Source organism: Megalopta genalis, chromosome 3 (assembly GCF_051020955.1).
Source record: "Megalopta genalis isolate 19385.01 chromosome 3, iyMegGena1_principal, whole genome shotgun sequence".
Taxonomy (NCBI): Eukaryota; Metazoa; Arthropoda; class Insecta; order Hymenoptera; family Halictidae; genus Megalopta; species Megalopta genalis.
The window spans coordinates 7567599-7588078 of record NC_135015.1 but is presented as its reverse complement, the minus strand read 5'-3'; the positions used below and the strand labels follow the sequence as shown (position 1 = coordinate 7588078).

Genomic DNA, 20480 nt, shown 5'->3' with positions numbered 1-20480 from the left:
AAACTTCGTTTGAAGTGAACATGCAGCGAGCCCGTTAACGCTCGAAGAGCAGGTGTATCAATATTGTTATTTTACTATGTAATTTCTGCTGACTAATTTAAATTTTCGCATGTGCCATTAAAGTTTACGAAAAAACTGACGCATCTAGAAGTTATACTTTAACAAGCACGTTCACAAAATGACAGATAAAATGATAAATGATTTTGATCTCGGTTATATTTTAATAAAGAAGGTTCGTCGGTCGAGCGTTAATTCATGTTTGTCAAGTAATTATCCTCGCTGGCGATTTAACGAAGCGGAAGAAGATCGTAGCTGCGCTGTAAGAGCGTCGATTGCGCGTCTCATTTGTCTCGGTCCGCGTTGAATCGAGATACGTTAATGGACACCCGCGGAACCTCTTCCAGCGGGATAATAAACTCCTCTCTTCCCGCCGTGCCATTTCATCCGTCCTATCTTTCTGTTCCGCGCTGCCAGCGAGCCCTTCGTTGCCCTCCGTTTTCCGATCCCCGTCGGCAACCGTTCCCGCGATGCCTTTTTGGCTTCGTCCTTTTTCTCGGACCGGAAATCCGGGCGAGCATAAAAATGCAATTAAGGAAACGCCAGGCGTCTGGCAGGGACTGCATTCCTGTCTCCTGAAAGGTGGCTTCTTCTTCCACTTCCTCGTTCTTCAAACCCATCGTCCTCTCACCCTTCGTTAACTCCTTTCACGTCTGCCTCCACGGAGCTCCCTTTGGACCTGCCTAAATTCAGTCCGCCGCCGTTCCGGCTGGTTAAATGCCCGCAGACGTAGAATAGATGAAACGCCGCGCCGCTGTGATGTCAGGACCCGCGGAGCCTGAAACATTCGACAATTAGCGAACGGCTGGCCATGAAAGGATCCAATGAACGATCGAGGAAATACGATCTTTAGCTCCCGAGTATTTTCGCATTGTGGTATCCCGTAAATAGATTTCTGCCGTTCGCCGCCCTCAATCGCAAAGTTTCGAGGAGGAATTCGCAAGCGGTTTGTCTGCCTCAATTGATACGCTACAGAATTCGACGTTCCATCGATTCTATGCACCGATGCATTACGTTTCTGTAATAATGGCCGAATTCTATCACTTCGTAATCTACGAACAATTGTTTTAGGCGATCTTGTTGCTCGTCAAGCGGCAGAACATTTATTTTAAAGCAGCTAGAAGAAATATCTGTGTTGCATGTATATATTATTAGAAAAATATCTTGTTTATTTTCCAGAGCACATTTTTACCATAAAATACATCCCATGGAATAGTTTCACGCCGTCACAATTACTGAAAATTCGACTTGAGAATTGACTGTAATATTCTAAAAATGTAACAAGAGAAAGAGGAATTTTTCCATGAATCTATATAATTAATTGCAGAAGTTTGCATCCGGTAATCTCAGAAATTGAAAGATCCAAAGATCTAGCGAGTTTCATGAACATTGAATAATCCAGAAAATTATGAAAACTGATGATATTAATTTAAAACCGGAAACAAATACAGCTGGATTTGTGTTACAAGTCGCAAGATGTGTTTATGTATCTATCATCGTTCTTGTAACAATAAGTTTGATTTAGTTGAACTTTTAAACTGACATCAAAATATTTCGAATATTCGTCGATTTCATGTATTTATCAATCGTCGTCGATAACATTCGTTTCACATACTTGAAATACAATACGTGAATGCAGGCTACGTGTATTAAACTTTTTCGCCAACTGTAGCATTGTGTCAGCAGTGAAATCGAGTTGAAATAATGCGAAATTTACGGATCTGTGAGCAGCTATAGCGCTGTTCATTGATCGGTAGTTTTGAAACTTTCAAAATGGCCGCAACTATCGCTGTTGATAATGCCCCTATTGAAATCGTATACAGTTCTATTTCCAGATTTCTCTCTAATAGTACTCTTCTAATAGTAATTAACGAGGCCAGATAAGGTAATCTTTCTGTCGGAATCAATCATCGTGTCAGCAGTAAATGAGATTAATTCAGCACATAGATTCTAATACTAAAAAATATATATAGTTACGTAATTTCTTAATTCTTGAATTGTTGTTATTATGCCTAATCAAAAATAATCTAAATTTCACTCGCACAAGTAACATTTCCCATCGAATACATGTATTATTAAGAAATATTTGAATATTCATGTATTTTTGAAATCAGAATATAACGCGCGCTATGTTGACGTATGTAAAATCAAGTGGTAGTCGCAAGAAAGATCTGGACTACAGGGTAGATATGAAAATACTTCCTACCCGACATGCTTTATCTTGTGACAAGCCAGAATAGCAACATAAGTCCACAAGTTATCGTGCAAATAAAGTACACCTTCTTTACTCACAAGTGCAATAACAAGAAGGGAAGTCGCTCTCTTATCTTGGTTACATTACATTGGTATACATCAGCAACATTTCAACCATTTTCTGCGTAAATTTGAATACATGTATACACATGATTTCTCAACTCTGGTTCGTCTGTTAGCAACACATTTCTCTTCGTGAATTATTCGAACCGTTCTACCGCTGTTCTTTCGCAGGTAAAACCTGTTCTGCGAATACTACAAATGTGCTTTATCGCACTCGTCATATTTCTAGTTTTATAAAGAAGAAATCTTCTACCTATCACACCGCCATCTTCTACACCATCATACACCATTTTTAACATCATACGAAAACAAACGAGTACGTCCATTATTTGAGCCGTTTCTTTTGAAAGTGGCATAAGTCGCTTCACCGTAATGAAAAGTGGTGATTTTTTAATGTTTATACGAAATTATTTATACTGAGAAAAATATCAGTATCCTGAGATAACAAATACAATCTTCTCGAAAGTTAGCATCCATATTTTTAAACGTGTTAAAACGCAAACCCTTAAATATATCGACTTAAAAACGAAGTGACTTATGCCATGTTGAAATTTTAGCCTCGAACAAAAATTAATCTATAGTTTACTTAGTACTAAGATACTAAGATATCGGTTTACATTTTCGTCGGTTCCGTCAGCGGGCAACGACGGTGATGTAAACTGTATATGTATAGTAGATACCGCGATACATCATCACCGGTACCATTAGATATACATCGTACCCTGACTGTTTGAGGGTCCCAGCGTCACGTATACAATGTGAAACGCGACAAAGAAAACGTCTCTGATTGGTGGACAAGACGAACCCAAAAAGGGTATAAAAGAAGCGTTTTTTCTTACCGGACACTCAGTAGAGTTTGGTCGCTCGATCGTTTTCGCCCATATACCTTCTCTCAATAAAGGAATAAAATAAAGTCTTTTTAAGAAAGAATTAGAATCATATTCATTTCCATTCCATAATCCCAATATGCCACTTTCAAAATAAACGGCTCATTTACGATACAAAATTCCAGTCAAATTACAATGTAGGATATTCGATTTCCTTGTTGACAAACAAATGTCACAATGAATTCTCGGCGTTACATGCCCATTACTATTGAAAACGACTGCCGTTGGTAGAAAAAAAGTCGAATAGTTTTCGAAAACCATTCCACCCATCCATGTGTCATTCCAATGCTATCTGAAACACGGCCGGCAAAGAATTTATGGGAAAGAGTGTGGCTGTGCAATTCATTGAGCTCGTGTTCCACTTAAAACTTGGAAAGTCGTTCGCAGCACACGCTCGTTTCTCAAGTAATGTTTGTTCCAATTCGTTGACTGCGCAATCCATGGGTGGGAGGAAGTTTAAAGCTTTCGAGGTTCGTTCGGACAGTCCATTACAACGGTCGCGATTGTTACGCAGGGTTTGAAGCACTTGTTTTTTTAAAAAGGAGCTGGAAAGCGATGGCTTTCCAGCGTGTCTTTTATTTTACAATATTCCACAAATTAATTCACGCCGGTCTGGGACCTTGTTCGCCGCGCACAATATGATACCTCCGGATTACCGATTGTAATGTCAATCAATCACTGCTGCGCGCATAATTAGCTCCCTACTTATACTCGCGTCTTATCTCTTGTAGGGACTGAGAGCGGGGCGGGAAGGGTCAGCGTTACAGCGATAACCATTTCCTTTGTTTTTCGTTTCTCGCGCCGGAATCCCGTTGACGTCGTTCATTGGCATCGTAAGGTAACGAAGCCATCAGGGGACGACAATCCGTCGCGACTGATCGAATAATCCAGCCGAGTTAGGGCGGGAAAGCGAATTTTCCTGCAGGCCGACCCGACCGCTTTCAACGCGGCGCAACGTTAACTTCGTTTGCGACGATGCATCTGAAATTACACAACGTTACGTTGTTAGGTGCTTGACGTGCACCGGCAACTCCCTGCTTTGCCGAGAGATAGCCGCGTCACCGACATCCACTCCACGGAAAATCGATGATCTAATAACGTGCCTCATTATTCGACGACCCGCTGCGGCGATTCGCGTTTCAACGTTGCGAAATCTTTTCTGGCCTAATTGATCGATAACTTCGTTGCCTGGACTGCATCACCGGCCCTGGTTTACGGTACAAGGGCCCTGAACGCGACTTAAATGGCTCTGTTAGATGATTAAAGGGGCCAATCCAGAGCCAGAACTCAGGCCCCTTACTCTGATGCTTTGAGAAAATAGATCTCGTGGACGCTTGAATTCAGAGACCTGGAAAAGCAGAAAGTGGAAACGAATTTCCGTGGGGAGGAATTTTTGTGAAAATTAATACATAATCCGAGTTCCAATTCTTTGCTGAGAGACTCGTCGTTGCAATCATCTATGATTTCGTTCTAAATGTGATTCACTGCCGGTGCGACTACGGTTTCTACGTTTCAAAATATCATGTTTCAATAATGACACATTGAAAATACGTGTAAAAATATTGCTGGAGCATTATCGATTGTCACTTTTCATATTTGGAATCTTGCGAAGATAAAAATACAATATTCTATATTTTTACGATTAACAATATTTTTACGTTACTTTTACAAGTTTATAGTAGAAAATAGAAGTATATTTCATATTAAATCACTTTCACCTATTATATTAATTTCAATATGAGAAAGTGATAGAATAATATTCTACTAATGCTTATTAATATTAATATTAATATAATATATTATTATAATATTAATATTTTATTTGCGAACATCCGGCTATCGTCTCGACATGAATATGCGAAAAGATAAAGGTATGAAAAAAGGGATGAATCGTTCGAATACAACGTTTTATTTTCTATATTTATTGTATACTTCTCACTACATATAATTTCACGGAATTCGCTGCCTTAATTGTCATGATAATATCTACTCAATAACATCGGCGGTTTACAGTGTATTAAAGTGTAGAATCCTGAGTAATAAGGGTAACCATAGCTTGTAGACAAAACCACAAACTCTAAAACACGTTAATGATCCCACTAACGGTCCTGCGGCCGGCTGAGATATTTTACTATGCGATTATAACGGCCGTGAAATTAAGAGTTTATTGCGCTCGGTTAGGAACACGAAAACATAGAAGCTGTTCACAATATTTAGTTGTTTCAATGTATCCAACTGTATACGCAATATATTCAAAACACTGTATATCTTTTAAAAAAAAAAAACAGAACTACTTATAAAATTTATAACAACTTATAAATATTGTGATGCGTATAAATGCATATTTCAGAGTCAAATATTTATATATCAATACTTAAAACCGCCATGACTTTTTCAATTATAAAGAAATATAGATAATTTATATCTGCCAATTTCTATGAAATTTAGTACTTCGTATTATTTTAATATCTCGGAAACTGGAGAATATGAAACGATATCTATGGAACCACAAGCCATGTAAAACATGAGAGAAGATATCTATTTGTTTAAATAATGCATTAAAAATTATAACTATACTTTTTATCATTTTTCTTACTATATATTAATACATATCCATTGAAACCCATAATTATGTTCGTGAATGATTCTATATTCTCTTACATTATAAACTAATAGAATGTTCTGTACAATATTTCAGTACTAAATGCGATTAGTAGTTCACTTGACGGTGAAGAATCTCTCCTGCCTGTTGCGATCGATGTTCATACAGACATAAATATTTCTAGAAACAAATTGAATATCACATTCTAACACCGAAACGCGAGATCCCTGTCGATGCGCTTCACCTGTAAAACGAAACTCCATCGACAAGAATGAATTCTGCCGCGCTTAGTCTTCCGCCCGGAGGCAATAAATCATCAACGCGTGTTCTCCGGCAAGACTCTGGTAAATCGAAGCCCATTCCGCACGCTCGCGACGCCTACGAGTCACAGAGTCGCGATTGCAGAAGTTGCCGTGGAAACTTTGTCAACGCGTCCGATGTTGCGGAGCCATCTTCCGGTAAAAATGTGTCGAGGATACAAGGAAAGGGGGGAGGGAGGGATAGTCACGTGCAATTTCGAGGGTAGACCACTTTGTCAGCGTGGCGAGAAGAGGAGCGCTGGACGACGAGCCAGCAGCGTTGTGAAAAAAAGAGGACGCTGGAAGATGGGTCTGGGCACGGAATGCCCTGATATTTCGTACCTCCCGTCCCCGGTAGGATATTAGACGATAAGCCTGTGGGAAGATGGGGGCAGAGGTCGAAGGGTGGCCTGGAAAGCAGGGGAGCAACGATCGCGTTGCTCGGAGATTGAACTCAATCTAAACTTGCGACAAACTTCGCCGGTACTTCGCGCTATCTCTCATACTTCTGTCGAATCTCCGGCCGCGATCCTTAACCTTGTTCCGCTTTGACGGGCCACCGGTGCCGGATAGGGTGGTTAGGCGGCGAATTACGTGGAATCGGGCGACAGTAGACGATCGATCGATCGGGCCGCGCGCGCGACGATGTTTCTGTTGCTCCTCGAAGCAAGCTTTGGTGCCCAAGGAGCCGCTCAAAGGATCGCGACAGAAAGCAGATTCGAGTTCCGAGCACCGTCTTCCCAAGCTTCAAGTAGGAAAAGAAAAAGAATCGGTACCCCCACCCCCTCCCCCCGGTAGATGGAAGCTGGAGGAGAATCTGAAACGATCGGGTACGAACACGGCAAAGATGAAAGGCGCAATGGTATCAATTAACGTTCGCTTGCCTTTGGCATCCGGTGTAGGTCCCTTTAACGAGCCGTTCTCTTCGTTTTTCTCCGCTCCTTCTCCGGCTGAAAGAGAAACAGCGAACCCGATAAATTCCGGCGAGTCATGGGCGCGGGTGCGCGCGGAAACCGTAGGAAATCGCGTTCCACGAGCCGTAGAAACGCGGAAATATCTGACCGAACGGAAGGAAGGGCCGATAACACGGCACGCCGGGAGCAGAGCAGCCGGCCTGGACCCCCGGTGGGCTCCTGGATTATATATTTTCGGGAGTGCCGGGCACACGACGGATGCTCGGGGCTTAATATATCCGCATTATTCTTCGTCCGGTGAAAAGCTAGGCTGAACGGACCGTCGGCGGCAGTGGTAGTGGTAAGGACAAGCCAGACAGAGGTAGATTAATGCAATCCGCATCAATCTCCATCGGGGCTGAAGCCTCGTCTTCCCTCCGGGAAACCATCGCCCGACGCCGACGCAGCCGCTCCGTATTCACTTACGGCCATTCGCCGTTATTATGCGTCATTTTGCTCTCGCTTTTGGCCAATCATCTCATCGCCGGCCCGTCCCGCGGTGAGCGGCCGCAAATGGACCGATTACTTTCAAGTGGCCGCCGATATAAAACATTCTTGCCGAGGTAATTGAATTTTTATTACCGACCCCTCTCCTCTCCCCCCAGTCGCGGAGTGCTCCGCGTGAAATGCTTGTTGTCGCGATGCTCCTTTTGCTCGGCGATCTTCCTCGCTCAGGCTTGGCATTCGATAACGTCGGGGAGCGACGATTCTGGTCAACCACGAAAGTATCAAGTTCGCCTGAATGGGCAATCGATGGTAAAAATTTGCTGAAAATACGTTCATAATTTTGTTAAACTTGTGCAGTGCGTAGGGCAATTTTACAGGTGGAAAAATGTTATGTATAATGTCGTAAACATCCTTTTTGTAGCTGAAAAAATAGTAGTGATTTTAATTATTTAAACGTTCTTTGGTAAAATGAACGACAGATTAATCTTGAAATTCGAGAGTGAAGAGGATAGTAGATGCAGTAGCGTTAATCTATGCACGGTGGGACAACTGATGCGGTTATCACAGATTATTCTGATATCAATGAATCGATGCGGAATGCTTTTGAATTGTATAATGATACGGGAACGTCTCTGAAATAATTATAATACATCGTACATCGATTAATTTCTTCATGATCTCAGTTTTACACGAGTTTGCGTTTAAACGAAAATGGTAGACAACAGTTTCAGCATCATAAAAATGATAAAATTCTTCTGAAATTCGTTCCAATCAATTACGACAAATTGAAGACAATGTTCACACCCACAAGCTCGTCATTCCACACGGATATTATGAATAGAATGAAACACCAGTTACGCGCACACCATCCTCAAGCGATTACTCGCATGAATCGCATCCACCGAGCAACCTCATTCAATGTTTGCAAGTCGTCGAAGAGAACCCTTCAAATGAATTTAAACAGAAAACAAAAAGGGACTCTTCTCTCCACAACTCGTACAAGCTCGATGCTTTAAAACCGAGAGCTGTATGACGTAATGCGTGATTCGCACGCCATTCATCCGCTTTTATTTCGCCACCGGGGGGATGATCACCGGTGACGTATCAAGCTTCAAAAGATTTTCCCGCGTTTATCCGTCGCCGGTGTCGCGCTTCTCCGCGAGATAACAGTTGTAGAGCGTGCGAACGAGGATCCCCGCGTCGCGAGACCGGCTTTTCATTTTTATTATCGGGTCGTTATTGTGCAGCGGCGTGTACGGGCCGCGATACCAGGGCCAGGACCGGCGCTTTTCAACGACAGACGCACCGACGCGGCGTGGTGGCGTCGAAACACGCGCATAATCGAGCCCTGCCGCCTCCACAAAGCCGGCGCCCCGGTAACGGGCATGTCCCTGTGTCCCGATAAAGTCCCCCACGCGGGGGCCCGACCCATTCAGGAAGTGTAAACCCATAAGGAACGAGGACAGCCGCCATTCGGGGCTGGGTGCGAATTGCGGGTCATCTTGTATAATATCGGCCCGGCCGGAAGAGAGAAAGCGCCGCCTGTAAATTCTCTCCATCGAGAGCCGGTTCTTTCTCTCTCCACCGGATCACGACCCTTTATCCCGCGGCATCGCGACGACAATGCGTCCCCGGTATATTAAGAGCCTCCGAGCGAGCCGATATTATCCGCCTTATATTTGATACTGTACTTCCAAAAGTGCGTTATACACTAGCGGACAAAAGATTCAGACGAAAAGAACTGTGCTTGCAAATTCTCCGGAACGACTCGCAGTACCAGAATATTGGTTACAACTCATAACTTCGCACGATTTTCATGAAGATCCGCATTCTTATGTTTTCGCGATTGCTGAATTTGATTATGTTCTCGAACATGCAGAATTCAAAGTAGAAAACCAGCCGCTACTGACACGAGCATTGTTTTTAACTTATTTTTTTCGAATATTAATAATTTTCCGCTATTTGGCTCTAACTGTACAATTAGGTTACAATCATACAACGTATTTAACATTAAACCTACCGAGCACTGAAAATGTCCGGCGCGTGTCGATTCGTAATTGATCATTTATACCTGAACCATGTATACTTGGATCGTGAATTTCAACAAATGAAACATGTAAAATTCTGGTAGATTTTTAATATTAACGTGTTGCTCACACACACACACGGACAGCATCGATGAACACTAGTTAACTAATTAAGCTGGAATATCTTAAAAATCGGTAAAAACGGGAAAATTTTTCGATCGAATACCGTTGTTAAGTCATGAATCATGTTAGACAGGTCTTTCAATAATTATTACAATCAGATTAACACAAAAACTTACCATGCTGGTCAAAATGGCGGGTCACCCACTTTTTATTTTCAAAATGTCGAAGCTATGAAGACGCTTTTTTCAGAAACGGTTCAATAAATTCCTTTGTTCATGCTTATATCATAATACAAATGGTGAGAAGTTTAAACGAATTCACCATCGTCATTCTTATGAAGGAACACACGCTAATTACTTTCAGAATTCAATAGGTTCAATTCTAAATTTCGCACGTTAATTAATTCAAAATTTCCCTACGTTCGAGATTAACCCTTAACCGGACTGTCAATTACTCCCAGTCATTGTTTCAGTAAACATAGTATATTTCCAAATTAATAAGTGCAAGTAAATTTACGATAAAACATTGTAAACTTGACGAGTTAACAGAGAATCGCGTGAATTTTTAAATAAATACATAAACACATATTAATGACGACTTGTTTAAAGTTGCATGGGGACGTTGCGGCCACCATAATCCGATTAAGAATGTGAATCTGTAGATTCCAAAACGAAGCAAACTAAATAAATAGTTAACAGGTACAATAACTGAGATAAAAATTCTCGAATTTATGACCGCTATTGTATCTCTCCTAGTTAATAAAAACATAAAGAGAGAAGTATAAGCGGATCTCGTCGGGCGATTCACGGGGCGAACCGCGGTAAGTCACCTCCGAATACAGCCTGTAGAGCTCCGCCGTGAACAGGGAGCCATTTTCGAGGGTTTCGAGGTCGGATAAGGGTGGCGGAACTCGCACCTCGCTAGGATAGGTATCTTAACGATCGTGTCTGAGGCGGGATACATTGGGCGTGAAATAAGGCGCCTTTGTTAGGGCAGCTTTTCTTCACAGGCTGCTCTCCGATCCCTCCTCGCCCCTTCCGTTCCTCCGGCCTTGCAACTCATTCTCTCGAACCTGGAGCAGCATACGCCTCCAGCTTCCTTCGTTGCCACCCTTGCAAACCGCAACCTCCGTCAGGACCGCCGAAGAGGGTCCACCGAGTCTGATGCTCCATGGTTCCGACAGGCTCGTTTCGGAAAACAAGATGGAAAAGGACCCGCGAAAACAGCCTCGCAGACGTGACCCCTGCAACGACCGCCGCTTCTGTTCTAGTTCTCGTTCTAGTTCTCCATTTGAGGTCGTGAAACCGACGGGTTAACAGTTTTAGTGTTCGCCATCGAGCGACAGGACACTCCTGCTGGCAGAGTTTCGCTGAGGGGCACCGATATTTGTCGGGACGCTGTTATCCGAATTTCCTGTACACGCTTCACATGTTAATAGGGATATTAGGCGAATCCTTGGAGGAAAAGGTTACGGTATTCATTGTTTAATTGACCTATTCGACGCGCTCTACATGATCGCCGAAATGTGTAATGAGTTTCTATCCACCGATGTTGTATTTGATGCGCTGTATTATATCGGCGTGGGTATAAAATGAAGTTCGTTTGGCGGAGTCGTAAACGAGATTATGGTTGGAATGTGTATGCTGTTGATCGGAGGCTGCTTGTTGGTGAAATTCGCTTTCGAGGGAACTTGCGGGAAAATTAGTAAATGATTTTATCTATTTGGTATTTATGCTCTTGTTCATGAGTATTAAAACGCTCAGCTTATACGAAGTGAAATGCGATTACGAAACTGGTGAATTCGTGTAGTGAATGTTGTAATGAATGTTGTAATAAATGTTGTAATGAATGCATGGTGGATGTTGTCGCTGATAACAGTTACACACTAGTGGAATGTAATAATATGCATACCTCCATCAACGGACCAAGCGTTATAATATCTTGATGGACATTTGTAATTAAACCAGGGATCTTTGTGTAAAATAGAATTTTAGCAGACTCGAATCTACAGGTAATAGATCCAGTGCTCTTCTTCGAGTACGCCAATCAAAAGAAGATAATGAACTCGTGCAAAATAGTATTTGCAGTTGTACAGGCTTCAATGCGCTAACCTGAATCTCTGTGGTACACTTTCGCGAGATACGACTCTTTTACGCACTTTTCAGAGTGCAATTACGTTCTTTATATACGCGGATAGTCATTCTACGATTCCAAACGAAACCATCGTTTATTTTCTGTACACATCGTTCCGTGTTTGCTTTCTTCGTTCAGCATCGACGTCGAGTAAATAACTAATTTTTGCAGAACAAATTTCCTTTTGCAACCGAACCACATTGTTTCCTTTCGTATGTACGTAATAACTGGATTACAAATCTCTCTGCTAATTGAAGTCCCGCAGGACAAACATTTCAATGAAATGAAACATCCATTTGTTATCTAATAAAAACATTCGTTGCGATAACGAGATTCCGTTTAATTCCAATTTTCATTGACTCCTAAAAATGTTAATTCCGTAATTAAATACTCGTTAAGTACGAGAACTATTTGTTACCGAACAAAAACATTCATTGAGATAATGAGGTGCTATTTAATTCCAGTTTCCATTGATTAACTGCTCGAAATGTGAGTTTGCACGAACGTGCGCGCACTATTTGTCACCTTACAAAAACATTCATTGGGATAATGGAATGCTGTTTAATTACGGTTTTCATTGATTAACTTTTAGAAACATTTAGAAACTCGAACAGTACAGTTATCGCAACCTCTAATTATCATGCAGGAAATTATGATACACTAAAATCAGGCTTGGGCATTGTTCAAATAAATAATTTCACATAAATGAATGATAAATAATTCATTAGTGTAAATCATTATCTCAGACGATTGTTGATCATTGTACATGACATTTTGACTGCCGCGCCAAGAACTCCAAAAATTTCATAAAATTAAAATGTTTTATTTAATCAAATTGATATTAAAAACTTAAGTTGTGTGATGTGAAATTACTTTCCCATCATTCTTACGATTTGCCGATCTTAATGAAAAGTAATAACGTAAAAATTATTTTCTGAATTCAAGCAAATAATTCCGTCAGTATTTTCGTCACCCATATATGGGTGACGCAGTGGACAAAGTGTTAAAATAAAAATGACCGAAACCAGACTGAAACTGGCTGGCGCAGAGAAGACTATTATGAAGCGCGTAGTTATTCCACAAAACAAACCGAGAAATCGAATGATTCAAAGGTGAGAAACCCGACCAAAAAGGGACCAGGGCCGACCATAGGAATTCATTAACCAGCAACCGAACTCTCTCCGCTATTCTCTTTCATTCCTGTTCGCAGTCGAACATCCGGCGCCGTCCCGACCTTGAAATAAAACCGAATTGATGGTCGACGCATTACGTCGCATGCATTCCGTCCGCTCGTCACTGTATCTTCAAGCTCGTCACGTCCCGTGTCGTCCCCGACGTTATACGGCGTCGAAATTTATGATAGGCTGCCAGCCGTTCTCGCGTACCTATAATCCCTTTATACCGTCACCTGCAGCGCGCCACCTTTCGCCACGGTTTCGTTATTTTCTCTGCCGATAGACCCCTGAAAATTTCGTCCCGCGACATTATCGTTGACGGTCGCACGTCGTCGGCGACCCGGCCTGAATAAAAAACGAGGCCGAAATAAACTCGCACGCCCCCGAAGATTCCCAATTGATATCCACGAATAATTCTGCCATCGTGTTCTGCCATCGATCTTCGCGCGAATTTCCATTCCGGTGCTGATGTCCTTTTCATAAATTTATCGCGCAGACGCTGTCAACGTACAACAACATCGTGCTTATTTTAATCTGCCGTCTGAAGGATTTTTTGAAAATAAAATTGTCGAGTGTCTTGACTCACAATTAGGTACACTTATCAACTGACGTTCGAAGAGTTTACTCGAAATTTTTTAAACGATGATAATGGCTTTCAAAGTTGTAGCTGTAGCGTTAAGAGTTCATTATTGAACAACATAATTCTGATTTTTATAGGCGTCTAGCTAAAAATTGTAGAGCATTTCCTAATCTGCATGTGCGTGAATCGCACAAATTGGATGAAACGATAAATATTGGATAACAGGAAAGTCTCGTTCCGACAGGAAGTTTTAATTAGTTTTATTTTATGGGTATTAATAGCGAGTTGCATCTAATTGAGGCAGGATCTATGATCCAATTTATTCTGTTAAATATTTACACGAACTGATATACTATGTGCAGACGGGGGATGTCTAGAATAACGATTTTAAGCTCAGCGCAGTAGAGTTTAATATTTGGGTCGTTTGAACAATTTATTCGACGATCCTAGAGAGTTTAATTTCTCGGTCGACGGTATACCGTGCAAAGTCGCATCCTAAATTCCATTCGTTTAACCATCGTATGAAAATACCGCTACTAATACTAAAGCAGTTCGGTCTAAAAAATCGATCCTACACGGAATACCAGTTTCAATCAAGGAAGTATAAATGCGGCAAACTTCCGAGAAGAGCACATCCCACGATCACATTAACTGGAACACACGCGTATAACGTCGTTCGATACTGGATTCAAAATGTCACTTTACCGCGGATCGCGTGCATTTATGACAGACTCGGAGAAGCGCGATTTAAAGCATTGGAAAGATTAAAAGAGTTTAAGAACACTGCAAAACGTTATGAAATTTATACTTAAGTTTGTAGTAATTAGATCAATAATTGCAAACAAACGCTTATGTGAACAACAATTTCTAACACGCTTATTCTACTTTCCCACAATCGAGATGTTTTAATAGCGATATTAACGGAACGATATTACTTATTTGTACAGCTGTCATAGTACTATATACGAAAACAAATATTCCCATAAGGAATCGACTAAATACATTTCTATTTATCTTCTACCATAAAGCATCTCACCTTCGACGAAATAATTGTTTCCAATTACCGTCGAAATTCGTGCTATTCGTAGTTCCGCGCGCCAACTCAACAATATTAGTCTTCCAAAGAGATCAAAGCCGGTCTCTGGGAATCACGTGTATTATTATTACTGCGGATCTTTCTGCAAAATAAAAAATTGTATCTATCAATCGCAAGAAGTAGGAGCCAAGTGGAATCTTGTTTCTCTATTAAATAATTTTAATAACTTGTAATTGACGTATCACACATTTATAGCTTTTGTCAATTTGTTCGCCACTCTATGTTTCACCTATACGCTTCTCCCATAAATGCATAAATTCCGCAGTTGCATTTTTACGGTATCCTTTTGTTCCCGAGCCTGTTTTCGTTGCTGAAAGAAACCGAGATCGATCGAGGAAATAAAGGAACCAATTCGATCGGAAGATAAGCTCGCGCGTTTTCGATTCGTTAAAAGGATTCTCTGTTTAATACATTGCATGAATCTCTCGCGATGAAAGGCGGCGGCAGTAGTAGCGGTCTGTAAATAGTCGGTCGACGAAGTAGTCCACGAATTGCGAGGAACGCGCATGAAACTTTGTTAACGCAAACACGCGCGTTCCACATTAACCCGGAAGTGGCCGGGCCACCGAGAGTGGCCAAAGAACGGGAGAGGTAGAGGAATGGGTAACGTGGCCGGAAACAACGTAAACGCGAGCAAGCGAAGTGTAGTCGAAGGTAAACGACACATTGTTCTCGTATGTTCGCGGGTAGCTAGGTAGAGCAGCGGACTGCCACGAGCCGGCCGAGATAGCGCGACGGTAATGTCGAACGCTTAAATAATGCAACGAATGCATCGATAGACCGCGTGCGCCATGGCTGCATTTACACCGCAGTCTCGCCGCGTTCGACCGCGTTCCCCGCCGATAAAACTTTCACGAGCGTCCTGTGGACCAAACTTTTATCGCCGCTTATCGATTACCTGTCATTTCGGTAATTGCATGATTCCTTTGCCGAGGTTGTTGATGTCGAGAACTCCCGTTTAAATTGAACTCGACTGAAGCATTATTTTCGTTTTTTTCGCTACCACTTTCTCGCGAAAGGTGATTCGTCCGGACGCGGTCGAACACATTCTCTGGTTGAGCTCTCGTACTAAGTAATCTTTCAAAGATCGTTCAGTAATCAGCGTGCTCACATTCGTAAATAGTTTCATGAAATTCTGTTCGCAATCGATGGAAATGGTAAGGGATATAAATTCAATGAAAATGAATTTATTTAATATGAATTTTTATATTATATTATTATATGTTTATGCATCATCGCATACTGGTATTTTGTCTCCCGAACATTTCTCTCTTGTGTTCCTATGTTTTTCATGTTCATTTCTGTCGAACACTTACATGGTATTAGTCCAAACATTGCTTAATAAATTCTCAATGGCGAATTTTAGGAAGAAATGTCTCATTATTTGTAGATCTTGTAATCAGTTTTCAATCGTTATCAAGCACAATTATTTACCCGATTTTCATTAAAATAATCGACACTTAATATTCGATTCTAATATTTTTATTGCTTCTTTATTATTGACCTATAAATTCAACTATGACTTTTCTATTCACTCCTATTTGTATCTCAATAATAGCCACAATATTTTTAGTGAAGAACAAATAAATATTGTTCTTTATCATCAAGATAACAATTAGATTGGAACAATGTTTTCACAATTTTATGATCAGTGACAATTTAAAAAGGGTAAAAGGTATTATCTTGATAGCTTCTTCTAAAAGGACGATATTTATTTTTCCTTCATTAAAAACATTGCGGCTGTTATTGAGATACAAATAGGAGTGAATAAAATAATAATAAATAAAATTGAGAAAACATTGTTTCAACCTAATTGTTGTCTTGATCCTTTCTACTAAAGGACAATATATATTTTCCCTTCATTAAAAACATTGTGAATATTATTAAGATACAAATGGAATTGTTCGGCACATTCAGTACGTTCTGTAGTTAGCATTTGTGATGGCGAACTTTGAGAAGAAATGTCTCATTATTTGTAGATCATGGGATGAGCTTTCAGTCCTTATTAAGCACAAACCCCGATTTTCACAAAAATAATTGACATTTAATATTCTTTATTATTGACCTATAAATTCTACTACGAGACATTTGTATTGAGTTTTATTTGTATTTTAATACAAATGTCTCGTAGTAGAATTTATAGGTCAATAATGAAGAATATTAAATGTCAATTATTTTTATGAAAATCGGGGTTTGTGCTTAATAACGACTGAAAGCTCGTCACAAGATCTACAAATAATGAGACATTTATTCTCAAAGTTCGCCGTCACAAATGCTAACTACAGAACGTATTGAAAGTGCCGAACAATTTTTAAGATACTCGATCAGCTGGATCGTAAAATATAGCAAGCGGGCAACAACATTAGTGAAGTTATGTACCGTGGCCGTAGAGCGCGCCACTCTAACTTCGAATCACTACAACTTTAACAATTTAAGAGATTTATGAATCCGTTTCTCCGCACGTGTTTTTAAAACCCAATTCCGTAACGGAACACGGAGAAACATCGATTTTTTTCCAATTTTTCGAACAAAGTACCCCTTAATACTCCTAAATCAAACCTGGCCGACATTCTTCTCGGCTGCGTTTCCATTCTGTTGTATCGGGATCGGTTTTATGGAACCCGAAGGTAAATTTATATACGGCGTATCTCAGCGCATCGACAGCTTTTGCAGGTATGATCGATACGCGAATATGGCCACTGTGAAGTACGATCGTACGATGATCCGGAATCGATCTCTAATTGAAAATTAATACGGACAGATGAGTAGCGTTGGCAATGAAGCATGACGGATTGAGATACTTGACCTGATTACGAATATTTTCAATCACGACAAAATTTCCGCTGTTGCGTATAAACAAGGATTTCGATCGAACACTTTTCGAACGAATGATTATTTGAAAACAAGGACCATTCACTGTGCAATGCAAGTATTAACATTTCGATTAATTAACGTATTCATGAATTCGTTTCAATTTCAATTTTTTAGCGCGAACTTATAACGTTTTTAAGTAAAACCATTTGAAAGTTATGAAGCTTCACGGTGCAACTAACTGTGAAATAAATTAATAACACAGTGTGTGGTAATGAAGGGAATTCATAGTACGAACGGGTGCGGTGGTACAATTCACCACGTCTCTGGAACGAGTGGATCTCTTTCATTACCCTACACTTTAAAATTCTTTTAAAGCGTGACTTTTCATACCATCCCAAATAGTGAATAAATACGTGTAATTAACCGTTGCCAGTTAGAGGAATTAATTGACATTTATTCCGGATAAAGAATGTTCATTCTTCGTAATTCTGAATAGAGTACTTCCCAATTTGCGAGACCGCTGTAAAATGACAAGACATTTTCTGAAGGAAACAGTAATCGCGTTTCGCACAATTCAATGTAACTTCGCTGAATATGCTCAGAAAGAATACAAAAACTGTTTTATTCAAATAAATACGCCGCGCAAGCTTGCAATCGTACGAAATGTCGTTATGGTTAACTCAGCGTATTCATACATGTTTCATACATTTCATGGTTACACAGCGAATTTTGAAAATCTTGCGAATTTTTTAGATAAACTCTCTTAACCCTAGAAAGATAACCATATGACAACGTACGTAAAAGATAACCATACGCTTCAGAGGCGCATGCTTTTCTAAGGCGTCAATTTTATACTAACAATGGATATTTATTTAAGTTAATCTAGTCATTTTAAAGGTTTGGCATTATTGTAAAAATAAAATGCATTTATATTATATTTTTTTATATTTTAAGTAATTTTAAACTTAAATCACTAGACCTCTATGAAAAATTAATAAAAATCAACAGTCTTCGCAGGCGCCTCTGCGACGTAGGTTATCTTTCTCGGGTTAATGTTCCACAGACCGACATTTCACCCACTCATTTTTGCCACAAATGCATGAAATGCGCAGTGTACTTATGATGTCAACGTACTTCGCGCAGAATACAACGACGTTTCGCTTATTCTGTAGTTCAGCGTGGTTCAATAAACGCGCATTTAAATATTCTACAATACGCGTCTGCGAACGTGTACCCCACACTCTGTACGAGCTGCAAAATGTGAGACTGTAAAATTGCATAGCCAACACTATAGTGTCTGCAGCCTCTGCAATGTGAGCGTGCGGCTTTCCTATAGCTGGCATGCTGCAACTTTGTTTCCGTAGCGCGCGGAACACGAGTTTAATCCGCACGCAACTGTATCGCCCCATATACCCATGTGAAATGCAACCTGGCGCTCTTTCCTGATTTTCTATGCGATGCATTGTAACATTATGACCACGATGCAGTGCGGTCCGTGGGCGCCGCGGCGCGCAGCGGCGGCGCCACGACAGATTTTCTGCTTCGGCTTTTGTTGCCTTCGGTTTGTTCGTCATGGCTAGGCGACGCAGTGTCGCGAAGTAGAAATGTATATTGATTCCACACCTATGGAGATAAATACAACGTCACGGTCCACCGGGTGCATACACCGTTCCCGATACGTGCTCCTCAAAACGAGCTCAGCGTCTATGCACTCCGCGCGGCGTTTTTTCCCAATGAGATTTAATCTCGCCGGTTCTCCGTGCAGCCAGTGCACAAAACGAGAAAATAAAACAGCGGCTACGACGAGCGTAAGAATCAATAGCGAATGCTTCATGCACTTAGGATCCGTTGCCGTTAGGAATTCAGTTAACTTGCCGAATGTTGGAATTCTTTGTTGTCTAAATACGTTTCACACGCGGTCAGTTCGATTCAAGGTTGCAAAATTATTTACTAATCAATGAACATGAAATCTCAAAGTGTGTAAATAGCTCCAGAAAGTAAAAGTAATTGTTCCCTTAATTGAACACTCAATTGCTTAGCACCGATAAGCAAATCAATTTATTTAAAAGTAGAGTGCTGCGAAAAAGTAATCGTAACAAAATGGAATCTGTCCTTAGTCCGTTATTCGTAAAATGTTTACTAATAGATACTCATAACGTTGGATTTCAAGTTCACAAATATATACATCACCGGCGGTTTTGGATTCAGCTTCGTTCATGAACTTATTATGTTATTACTCTGACGTTATTCTCGGATGATAGAAGCAATATTTATTATCAAACAGAATGCAGTTAAACAAAATGGTACGCACAGAATCGATATAATAAAGCATACACAATGAAATTATGACTTTATTTTCAAAGTTGAAAATAAAAACAGCTTCGATTACAGTGAAACAAAAAAATCCATGCATCAAAAAGAAAGTTTTCGCACATGGAGTCGTTTAATTCTTACTTTTGTGATAAGCCCATTGAAATGACACACCATACATTATAGCCTTTCATACTGAAATTACAATTCAGTTTCTAATCCAGTTACAAAGTCGATGATGTTAATTGGTTTAATCTCAGGTAATACATCCGCGACGACGAATTTTCCGGGACATCGAACCACGAAAATAAGTCGTGCCGAAACTTGTTAACACCTTAGGCATATACAGAAAGGAGTCCTCCATTAAAAGGAGCGACTCAATCTCCGCCGCCTTCGAAACACCGTTACACGTTCCTAACTTCTGAAATTTTACGACGCTCAAAGTTCATTATGTCGCCCGGTAACTGCGCAACTCCCGTCGATTTAATTTTTCCTGTTAAAACGGCTTTACGAGGTTCTCGCGAAACTTGGTATATGCCTTTGACCCGCGCATCTGCCGCGTGAAGGATCCTCAGCCGAGGACTGCACGATCCGACGCATCGTGCATTCACGACCCAAGCGTCGCGGGATTCGCTGTCGCGGCGATCCACGGGAGCAAAAG

The 20480-nt window shown here is 40.8% G+C and overlaps 1 protein-coding gene across 8 annotated transcripts in view; it reads left to right on the top strand.

The window, feature by feature from the left end:
• LOC143259021 (protein Fe65 homolog) overlaps positions 1–20480 on the top strand; it is a 324885-nt gene that overhangs the window by 216752 nt on the left and 87653 nt on the right. The gene's annotated exons all lie outside the window — the stretch shown is intronic.